At 37.3% G+C, this 12,375-nt stretch overlaps 1 protein-coding gene across 1 annotated transcript in view; it reads right to left on the minus strand.

Moving 5' to 3' along the window:
• The window catches only part of ENPP1 (ectonucleotide pyrophosphatase/phosphodiesterase 1), a 107,020-nt gene that overhangs the window by 80,717 nt on the left and 13,928 nt on the right, over positions 1–12,375 (minus strand). The gene's annotated exons all lie outside the window — the stretch shown is intronic.

Below are 12,375 nucleotides of genomic sequence, written 5' to 3' on the forward strand. Positions count from 1 at the left end.
AATCAATTAACTATAAATATGGTCAATTTTGAATAATGTAGAATCAATTTGATTATTTTGATACAGAAAATACAAGGGAGTATATTTCAAGCATAGGAAACACCCAGTGAAGAGACACAGATACAGGAGATGGAATCTCACATGTGAGAAACAAGAAGCAGCCCAATTGACTGAACCATTAAGCAAATGAAACCACTTGCTGTGTAACAAGATTGGAAAGGTAGGGGCCAGGATGTGAAGGGTTTTAAATATCGACAGAGGTAGCAAGGTGCTGCAGTAGATAAAAGCACTCTCTATATATTTGTAAAATGGGAATAATAATAGCCCTCACCTCCTAGAATTGTCATGAAGATGAAATGAGATATTGGTAAAAAGTGCTTTCCAATCTTTAAAGCACTACACAAGTGTTAGCTGTTGTTGTAACTATTGTTATTATTATTACTACAATTGTTACTAGAGAAGAAAATGGCAAATCATTCCAGCGTCTTTGCCAAGAAAACCCCAAATGGAGTTATAGAGAGTCAGACACAACTGAAATAACTGAACAACAACAAAAACATTTGTTACTGTTGGCGTTAGGGAGTTAAAAACCTTGGCCAGCATTGTCTACCAAGATGGAAAGTCTTTGAGAAGAGGCCAAAAATTATATATTATTTCTTTCATCTTAGGACTATCCTAGTTAAATATTGGTGGCCTGAAGTCCCTTCCCAGCTGAAAAAAGAACCAAGAACTTTTAGACACATGTTCACATATTTGGGGATTGAAAAATCTCTTCAGGTTCCAAACTGTTTCTAATGCCCTCTGATACTGTTTTTATTTGAAAATCGAAGTCTAATTTTCACAAGGCTATGAATTGGGTTGTGTTTTGGTTTCCTTTCAGAAAAGTCTGCTCAGAAAAATCCAAAACTTGTCTATTTAAAAAAAGATAAAATGCACTTCATAGGTAATATATAATGAGTTTAATTGAAATTATGCTAATGAGAATAATATCTTATCTTGGAATGTATCAAAATCAAATGACATCAGCAAAACCAACATCATTATAATTTTTTCTCTAGCTGAATCAAACATTTATTAATCACTTACTCTATACCAAGCACTGTGCTAAGCACTAAGTTTATTTGGAACTTCCTGTCTATTTGTTTAAATGGCCACTTAAATGTTCATTTATTTCTAAAAAATTAATAGAACAAAAATTAAAAGTTAGAAAGAATTTGTCTACAATTACTTTGTAGAAAAATCTAAAGTTCCTAGTCCCCAGAATATTATGATACTAAATCAAGTAAAACTTACCTCATCACTTATTTCTTGCTAGCGATGCTAAAATAGGTTTGTAAATTGTGAAAGTCACATGCTTTTAAGTTTGGCATTTTAGACCTTCTATTTTCTATACCGAATCAAACTTTTTGGTTTTACTCTCTACTGCTTCAATAAATACATTTATCCTGAGTTTCACACAGAGAAAGGAATTAGCTGTTTCCCAAATATGCCCCAGTTTCCAACCTCTACCCCCTTTCACATGCTTTTGTTTCAGCATAGAATGCCCTTTCCCCTCATAAGTACCTACTAAATAAAATTATTGCAGACCTCAAATAAATTAATTTCTCTTCCTTCTAAATACCCACAGGATTGTGCATGAGTGTGTGTGTGTGTGTGTGTGTGTGTGTGTGTGTGTGTGTGATCATATCCCATGCACAGAGACAGGATATGAATCCAGGTTCTCATTGTACCATGCTATCTCCTGTGACATGTTTGAGGAGAGAGCATAGATCAATTCAGTAATAAATATTTATAAAGCACCAATTATGTACCAGACATTATGCTAGATTCTGGGAATAAATGCACAAAAGAAGATACAACATATTTAGATATATAGAAAATAGGTAAGAAATTGTCTGGGGACAAGGGCACTATTTCCTAGGTAGATTAGGAAAAATTTCATATAGAAAATGATGCTGGAATTGAACTTTGAAAGAAAATCCGAATTCTAAGAGACAAAGGTTAGGGAGAAGTCAATCTCCATCCAACTATCCTTATAGTCAATATGATGGAAATCACTATTTGCAGTCTGAGAATTCAGATTTCATTCATGATGACCTCTAGGAGATGTTTGCAACAAATTAAGAAATTATGCTATAGGGGCAGCTAGGTGGCGCAGTGAATAGAGCACCAGCCCTGGAGTCAGGAGGACCTGAGTTCAAATCTGACCTCAGACACTTAACACAAAAACTAGCTGTGTGATCTTAGGCAAGTCACTTAACCCCAACTGCCCTCCAAAAAAAAAAATTATGCTATTGAGTTTTAGTGTCCTGTGCCAAATGATAAAAGTGGGAGAAAGATTGTGGGAAGAGGTGAGACTTAAGCAAAGCTAACTTACCACTTTACCTGGGTAAATTCCCATGTTGTATATCACTTGACCTCTTTTCCTAAAAGGCACACTAATCCATGGAAGTAGACACAACCATACTAATCCTTTTATACACAATAATTCCTTTTGCCACAAAGGTAACCCTGGGCCTGGGTTATGGAAAGTTAGGTCAGTGGAATGAAAGGACCAATGATGTAAACTGCTAATCTGGAAAGATTTCAAGTACAAGCCCAGGGAGGAACAGTCTGTTTGCTGTCCAATAACCATCCACACTAAGTTCATCGGAGTGACTCAATAGTTCTTCGCAACTACATCTAAAAAAAACCTATTCCCTGAATTACAGAGGGGGTTGAAACCTGCATTGGTGGAACAAGTACTCACACTACCAAAATTACAGATCCCTATAGTATTAAAGTATAAACAAGTGCCATAAAGGTTGGCTATCATTGAACTTGTAGAAAAAGCAAATTAATGTTGAAGAATTTGCAAGCATTACAAATGACAAATTTCATTACTAAGTAGGGCTATCTATAAAGTATACACCATAGGTATTACAAATAAATGCTTGTACTCTAATACATTTTTAGTAATATTTTTTCCAATTACATGTAAAAATAATGTTAATATTCATTTTTTTAAATTTCGATTTCCAATTTTTTTTCTCTCTCTCCCTCCTATCCCCCTTCAAGAAGGCAATAAAATTTGTATAGATTATACATGTGCAGTCATGCAAAATATATTTCCATGTAAATCGTGTTGTGAAAGAAAACAGAGACCAAAAAAAAAAAACCCATGGAAAAAATGAATAAAAAATAGTATGCTTCGATCTATATATTCAGACTCCATCAGTTCTTTCTCTAGATATGGATAACATTTTTTCATGAGTCCTTTGGAATTGTCTTGGATCTTTGTATTGCTGAGAATAACTAAGTCATTCACAGTTGATTATCACACAATATTACTGTTACTGTATGTTCTAATTATTTTCTTTTAAATTTCTAAGTATTTCACGAGAAAAAGCACCCATACAAAAACTAACATTTAAAGGAAACCTAACATTAATGGTAAATCTAATATAATAGATTACATGAAATAAGGGACAATAAAAATAGTTATTTGTAAATCCCTTTAAATTTGCAAAACTCTACATATATTATCTCATTTGATCCTCACAAGAACTCTGTGATGTAGATTCCATTATTATTCCCATTTTAGAGGAAAGAATTTGAGACTACGGCAAGTTAAACAACAGCCCAGGATCACAAATCTAGCTAGTATCTTGAGGCAAGATTTGAACTCGTATTCCTTCTCCAAATACAACACTCTACCCACTGCACCATCTGCTGAATCTATTGGTAAAGGAAGGAGAAGAAGGGGGAGAAATCATCGAAGTGTCAGCTGATCACTTTGGGACTATGTCTTAACTCTCTAAATAGACCATCTAAAATCAATCAATAAACTTTTGAGATTTTCCTATCTTCATTCTCTTCTCTCTTCAAATCAACCTTCACACTGCTTATCTTCCTTTCATAGTCCTTGTCCTCATAACTCTACAATGACTCCCTGTGGCCAAAGAACCAAAATTCAGACTCTTTCCTCTGGCATTCAGGGCTCTACACAACATAGTATAGCCCTATCTAGGAACATTTGCTCACATACTTTCCTGACTCTGCATGTGCTCAAATTATTCCAATTAGGATTTTAAATTGTATGATAGGGTGTTTGCAAAGAAATATTTTGTTAGTTACACAAATATTGACTTAGCTAAAAATTAACAAATGTTATTCATGGCATTAGATTTCAGCCTACTTATGATTTAAAAACTATTCCCTTAAGAGGAATTAGCTAGAGGAAGAAAACAGATGATGCAATAAAATCCACTTATTTTTCACTCATGAGTTTTAATTATTTGTGGATAACATGCTAAAGTAGAATAATATCACTCTGAGGCATCTTAGTGACAAAGAAATTATGTCTCTCCTGATAAGGCCAGAATTCTAAAAAAAAAAAAAGGCAAGTAAATTCTAAGAAAAGGGTCTAGTGGTTTTGTTACTGTCCTTTGCAGACAGAAATCATTTATTGCCAAACTGCCACAATTGGCAAAAATAAGAAACAGTAACCGGATAACTGAAATTGTTTCCACTTATTTGTGACTTCCAAGGACCTTTGGAATGATTTTTTTTTTGGTAGAAGGAATTCCCACATAAGGAAACTCCCTCTACCTATACAGATATAATGGTAATGTAATTTGAATTTGAAGATCCCTTTGTGTTGGCAAAGGTAGCAGGTACTTAGCACTTAGTAATTGATCAAGCCTCTATTGGGGAAACAGAAGGTATGAACTCCTGTCTTCTGTTGCTGACATAACAGGAAGGGGTTGGCTGAAACGGGAAGTAGCTAATGCTGTGTATATAGGAAAAGCCCCAGAGAGCTACAGTCAGAATTTCTTGGGACCAGGATCTGGTGGCAGAGCAGCTACAGAAGAGAGAATTGAGAATTGAGCCAGAATTTCCTGAAAGCCTGTGGTTGTGGAGCTTCTTCTGAACAGGAACCAGGAGCCCAGGTGACAGAGGAGTCCAGGAGAAGAATGAGGAAGCATGACCAAGATGCTGAGACTTTGTCTGTCTGTGGCTTGGTTGAGTCTTGAATTCCTGGGAGCAGAAATTGTGAAGGATCTGACATGGACCAAACCCTGTGAACTTCAGTGTGGAGCAGGACCTGCCAAGAGAGCTGGACAAAGAACTGGTAGCTGTCTGCCATTGAAGCCAGGTGACAGTCTGGCGAATCCAGGTAGAATCTGCGACCATGGAAGGGGATACAGGGAATCTGAGAACCAGCCCCAAGTCAAGATGAAAAGACCTCTCTGTGGGTACTAAGTAATGATGAAATTGTAGTTTATTAGTGACCTGGGGTAGAGGGTCTGTATTTTCTATTGGACTTTGTGATTAATGATATTTAGTAATTGATTGCTGAATAAGTGACTGATTGGGTTAACTTAAATGTGCCCCATGAGTGAAAGACTGCCCCATGAGTGGAAGACTTTGACTATTGTACTTTGAGACTATATTGTGATTTTACTTAGTAAATGATTGTTGAATAAGTGACTGAGTTAACTTAAGTGTGCCCCATGAGTGGAAGACTTTGACTATTGTACGTTGAGATGATTGTTCTTTGTTCTAAATATTGTGACCACTTTGGTGAAAACTAAGTGGCCATTTTAATGATAAGCTGTTGTGAATACTATATTGTGATTTTTTTGTGATAAGTTGTAATATTGTGAATGCTGTACCTTGATTTTCTGTGGATGTTTTGCTTTGATTTGTTGTGGAATAAATAGAGTGTTCACTATACTGGGTAATCAGAATCTTAAAAGCTGTTCACAGTAGCATTCTTCTGGAAAGGTACTCCTGCAAGGCGTTACAACAGATCACCACCTTCTTTGAAACTACAATTAAAGAGCAATGAAGGGGTTAAGTGACTTGTCCAGGGTCACACAGCCAGGATGTGTCAGAGGAGGGACTAGAACTTAGGTTTTGTTGGCTCCAATGAATGTGTCCTCTCCACTCTACCCTTAATATCTCTACAGCAGTTCAGCAAATAAAGAGGATCTGGTATTAAGTTTATGAATATTGATATACTATCTTTCAAAAGCATTAAAATAAAAGAGATAACCTTTAAGATATAGTAGAGAAATACAATTGAAAATAACTTCAAAACAAAAGATTGACATTTATCCTTGACTTTCCAAAAATCTCAATAGTCACATTTTTGCAAAGATGAGAAAATGTATTTGCTAAGAGGAAGTCATTACTTCAGAGAGTGTATTTTCTCTAAATGATGGTACAGATTTTGTCAGGAATGCCGTGATTAAAGCAACTGATAAATATTTTCTATATTTTGTAAATGAGGATAAAAACAGGCATAGAAAGGTTGAGTGACTTTCCAAAAAACACTTTTGCATTACTGGAATTTGAAGGAAGATTGAGTAGAATTCAAATCTATAATTTAGCTATCTTCCATGGAATCACTTTCCCTATTTAAAAAAAAAAAGAGGGGCAGCTAGGTGGCACAGTGAATAGAGCACCGGCCCTGGAGTCAGGAGGACCTGAGTTCAAATCCAACCTCAGACACTTGACACATTTACTAGCCATGTGACTTTGGGCAAGTCACAACCCCAATTGCCCTCCAAAAAGTTAAAAAAAAAAAAGTAGAGGAAAGAAAGTAAATTAGCTCTGTGACCAAAATATAGAATGAAAATTCTGAGATTCTAAGTTCAAATATAACTGTAATGTATGGGATCCTGGACTTGAATCCAGGAAGATCTGAGTTCAATCTGCCCCTTATTATACAGTCCTAGGCACATCACAACTTTTCTGAGCCTCAGCTTACTTCATGTTTAAAATGGGCATATATTACCTATAGTACCTATATAAAGGCTGTTGTAAGGCTAAAATATTTAGTGTTTAAAGTTAATATAAAGGGATTAAACACTTTACAAAGGTCAGATACTATTCTTGTTTTCCTGCTTGTTTGCTTTTGTCAACAAGGACCACTATGCCTTCATTTTTTCATCTCTCAGATAAGCTTGATAAAAGGAGAAGGAGTGTTACAAAGCATGTGAACAGCTGGCCTCTGGGCCAGGAAAACCTAGATCCCAGTCCCATTTCTGACACAAACTGGTTGTGGATCCTGGGCAAGTGATTGAAACTCTCAGGGACTCGGGCATCTCTATGGTAGTACATAAGTTACAGAGGTTTATTTGTTTGTTTGCTGTTCTTTGTCTCCTATAGCAGAATACTGAGACATCAGGGAGGTGATGCCATGACATGCAAGTGAATTGGATGTAAGTGAGAGGGAGCTATGCAAACTCACCAGCCTCATTTCCTCCTCCAGGGTCATCTGGGTCTAGTGTCAAGATAGAGATCAGGACAACTGGAGATGGCCCTGGATGCAGTGACCTTGACCTTTCTAAGCTAAGGTCTTTAACAGGTCTCAGTTTGACTGAAGCAACATTCATTCAGAGATTAGGGCTAGGTAAGAAAAGAGGCAGAGAATGCTCTTTTTACCTAATCAAAAAATAAAATAAAACAATCTGAGGAGGGAAGACCCTCAGGGTTTCTGGTTAAAACAGAGACAATTGCTATTTACATTCACTCTGAGCCAAACAGGGCCAAACTATGACCACTAAGTGTGGCTTGACCAAGGACTTATGGTGGGCCAATCAATGAGAGCCAGAGTGATTTGGGTTTAAGACATGGTCCTTAGAAATCTAGCCCATAAAACTGAGATATCTTTTGAGGTTTCAGCAATCAAAATTTATATTCCTTTGAGTAGAGCACCCCCAGGTAAGGGTGTGATACCCTATGTGGAAGGAAGGAAGGAAGGAAGGAAGGAAGGAAGGAAGGAAGGAAGGAAGGAAGGAAGGAAGGAAGGAAGGAAGGAAGGAAGGAAGGAAGAATATGAGTTGCAGAGAAGGCACTGATTTGCTTTGGAAGAGGAAGTTCCTCACTGGCAGCAATTTTTTTTCCTTAAGTATAAGGATGGATGCCCATTGAATGGATCAATCCTACACCCCCTCCCCACTTTAAAATTAACTACCTTTTCAAGCAAGAACACCTCAGTTGAGTCAAACTATAAACTAGGTATAAATGAGGCTTAGCCATCACTATTAAATCAAACAATCAAAAGCATAATAGTAATTGTGAGAGGCCCTTGAAAGCCATCGGATTAAATAGTATTAGACTAAAAAAGAAATTATTTTTGGATTGTTTTGCATACTATATCACACAAGTGAAGACCCTGCATCAATTCTAAGAGAGGAATTTCAGTCAAATTCTTTTTTTTGTTTGTTTGTTTTTTGCTTTTTGGAGGGTGAAAGGTAGGGCAATTGGGGTTATGTGACTTGCCGGGCTAGTAAGTGTTAAGTAACATGGCTAGTAAGTGTTAAGTGTCTTGGGTCAGATTTGAACTCAGGTCCTCCTGACTCCATGGCCAGTGCTCTATTTGCTGTACCACCTAGCCACCCTGTTTCAGGCAAATTCTTGAGAGGAATCACTTTGGAGAGTAGGGAGGAAAGAAGAAGAGGACAAGTAGAGCCTTGGTCTCCTCTCTCAAACCCCTGCCCAGAGGAGGAACTGGTAAATTTTGGAGGGTTAAAAAGACTCAGAGTTTTTCCATCAGCATCTTAGCAATGGTCCTAGCAGGGCAGTAATTGTTGGCATTGGGAGCCAAAAACAAACGAGACACGCTGAGAAGCAACAACTTTAAGGCTCTACAAGAGCCCGGCAGAAAACGCCACCATGCTTAAAAGGAATTTCATGAACACCTCACAAAGGGATGGAAAGGACTTCAAGCAACTAGTAGTTGCAAGTAGCCACTTGCGTTTCTTGAGCTCAAGCCCACTTTCCTCTGGGCTCTGTTTGTACCTGAGATAGTGTATTTCACAGACTTGGAAGGAGTTGTTTTATACCATATGTTCTTGTCATATAATACCTTAATACCTCTATCTAAAATCTAATTAGGTACAACTGACCAATTAGTATCAACTGATAATGCTGGGGGGAAAGCATACTAATAGGGTCTCATGCACCATAGTAAAAGGAAACCACACCCCAACCTCTTTGGATTCAGTTTTTCAATACTGTGTGAAAACAACTGTGTTAAGCTCTGGGGATACAAAAAGAGGCAAAATAAAATCCCTGACTTCAAGGGGCTTACAATCTAATGGGGTATGCAAGCAAATATATACAAAGAGAGTTATATACAGGATAAATGAATAACAGAAGAAAGGCACTCGAATTAAGAGGGGCTGAGGAAGGCTTCTTGTAGCAGGCAGGATTTTAGTTTGGACTGAAAGAAGTCAGGGAGGTTAGTAATTGGAATGGAGGAGGGAGAGCATTCCGGGCATAAGGAACAGCTAGAAAGAGTTCCAGGAGTCAAGAAATGGAGTTATTTATTTACTTTATTCATTTTATATATTATGCATATGATATGTATAAATATAATATTATCTATTAATAATAATAAAATATTATTTATTCATGAAACATCCAGGAGGCCAGCATCACTAGATGCAAGAGTACATGTTGAGGAGTAAAAGATGTAAGAAGCCTGGAAAGGTAGGAGAATGCCAGGTTAGGAAAGGCTTTGAGTTCCAAACACGGCATTTTGTATTTCCTCCTGGGGGCAACAGGGAGCCATTGGAGTTGATTTAAGGCAGGCAGACCCACCAGCAGACTATTGTAGTAATCAAGGCTTACCCCTACAACTTGGGGGATGGGGGAGAGGGAGTAGTAGGCCTTCTGGGGACTTGACCTGCCAGTGAGAATGGGAATTCAGAGATTAGCCCTAGAACATGAGCTTCAAATGATAAAGATGGCAGAAACAGCAAGCTTTCAAAAATGTTCCAATGATAGAGTAGTCTACATTTGCAACAGCAGACCAAGGCATCACTCACATTTGTTGTTTGTTTTGAGTACAGGGGAGAAGGAACACAATGCCCTTGGATGAGGATGAGTTGTGGTAATAGTGGTTGGATAATTAAATTTGCAGTTTTGAAAACTTTGAATAAAGCACTCTGTAGTTTTAGTTGGAGGAGTCTGTTGTACAGATGATGCTCTCAGGTTCTTTTCCAAACCTCAATCATTAGACTAGGGAAGATTTCCCAATATATTTGACATCCAACTGATGGTAACATAATGACTTCTCTGCTTTCCAATGGATGTTCCAGATATGCTAACCATCTGAAGAACTGGCTTGAAAAAATCTTATATTTGTTGTGTTTTTCCCACCCAGGTGAGCTGCCTATGGAAATTAAAAAAGAATTTAAGAAAAATAAACATTAAAAATAAACTAAATTAAAAGGGTAGCTTAAGAAAATGCAATGAGATGCCATTTTTAATTTTTAAAATGTGTTAGAATGTGATTATGTGATTAGCCTTTTAATATGATGTCTTAGAGAGAGTCAATGAATTTTGTAAAAAACCTTGTAAAGCATCTGGTGCAAACACTCAGATGAAAATGGCTTCAACAAAGCTGAGTCATCACCCAAAGCCACACAGTCAGGAGAAGTCAGGTCTCCTGACTCCCAGTATTATGCTCTTTCCTTCTAATTTTTTAGTCCCCCAAAACCAGGAACAATTAAATCATGATTCTTATTCGTAAAGGAATTATTCTTCTCCAGCTTTAGCCTGGTACTTATTAGACAAGGCTTACACATCCCATTATTCTCAACCCTCCTCTGCTTTCCCACCATCATCACTATTGCCTCTGAGACCTAACTTACCCCCAAATCAAATGCACATGGTTCTTATAAATAAAAGGAAATAAATGAAACTTGAAGCATTTAGCACATCTGATGAACACATCCATGAGCACTAGAGACTCACATCCTCATGGCAGTAAGGGGAAAATTACCATATTTGATGGCTGGTAGGGATCTCAATGGCCATCTAGTCAAACACATACTTAAATTATGATGTATCTGACAATCCCCTCGATCCTCTATATTTGATATTTTTTCTGAGTTCCCAAGGGACATTAAGGGAAGGGATTTCTCTAAGGCAGGAGACAGAACCAGCAGCTTGTCCTCAAACTATTTTTGCTGTGTCAACTGGTATCAAGCAATCCCAACAGGGATTGTACACAATCTTAGAACTTCTGCCAGATTGAGCAAGTCATTTCAAGTGACTTGTCACTGCTTATCTCTAATCATGGCAATGGTCATCCTTAGCAATTTTCTTTTTTACAGTCAGAAGCTATTAAACAAAGGAACAATTTGAATAGTAATTCCAGCTTCCAAGGCTCTTTCCTACAAATTGCAAAGAAGATTCTCTAACCTCAGACAGGGAAGAGAATAAACAATCAATTACCTAAATCAAAGAGGCTTGGGTAAATCAAGTTCATAGGAGATCACCAAGGAAGGGCTTATTTAGCTCTAAGAGAATTACCACCATAACACAGACTTAAGCCTTTTTCTTATATATACACATTATCTACCTGAAATAAAGAAATTCCTTAACTTCACAGGCTGTTTCATTCTTGTCTTTCTAACCCTAGAGCCTAGTACATAGTAGGCACTTAAGAAATCCTTTCTGATTAACCAACTTTATTAGTGTCTTCACTAAAAGTCTTCAATTAGAAAATGAGCATCAAATTAGTAGTAAATTCCTTTGTTCTCATTTTGTCTTCAGTCATCATTTATTGCTATTAGCATATCACATGATATTAAAAGGTTAACAGTAATGTGTTTATTAAATTTAAGGTTAGTAGCTGGAAATTTAAACACCTACTTGATATGCTAAACATTTCTAAGACAAAGGATCAGATTAAGGACAAGTGATACCTATAGGGTCTCTTTTCACTTTATTTGAAGAATAATCATAGATTATTTTTTGAGTGGGAAGGGTCTTTTGATCTTCCAGATGAGGAAAACTGAGATGCGGAAATGTTCGGTGATTTGTCCAAGGTTACATGGGTACTGACAGAAAAAGGACTTAAACCTAGGCCTTCAACTCCAAAGTCAATGCTCTTTCCCCTGCACTATTGCCCTTCCTAAACTGTTAGCACCTCTCTCAAAGTTCTCAAATTCAGACTTGCTTATAGTAAAATTATTGTCATTTTCATGGAGTATGATTCTACCATTGCCCAGAAGTCTTAGAAGCACCAGAATTTAAGAATATCTCAAAAGAGCCAAACAAATTTTGGGGTCAATTGACACACCTATCTAAACAAAAGTTAACAGCCTATTTAGAACCATAAGAGAGAGGAGAGAAGAAGAAAAGGTACTACAATACTTCCACCTCAGGGCTGCCCATCCCCATTCCACTCTCAGAAGGAAGGAAAGCAAAAATTGGATTAAAAAGAATTAAGGTCTGGGGCGGCCAGGTAGCACAGCGAGTAAGAGCACCAGCTCCACTGTCGGGATGACATGTGGATCAAATCCGGGCTCAGACACTTATTACCCACCCAGAAACACCTGGCCATGTAACCTTGAGGAGGTTACTTAA

The sequence above is a fragment of the Petaurus breviceps genome, unplaced genomic scaffold (assembly GCF_028583685.1).
Source record: "Petaurus breviceps papuanus isolate PSGF00001 unplaced genomic scaffold, PetGlider_PUasm1.0 90977, whole genome shotgun sequence".
Classification (NCBI taxonomy): domain Eukaryota; kingdom Metazoa; phylum Chordata; class Mammalia; order Diprotodontia; family Petauridae; genus Petaurus; species Petaurus breviceps.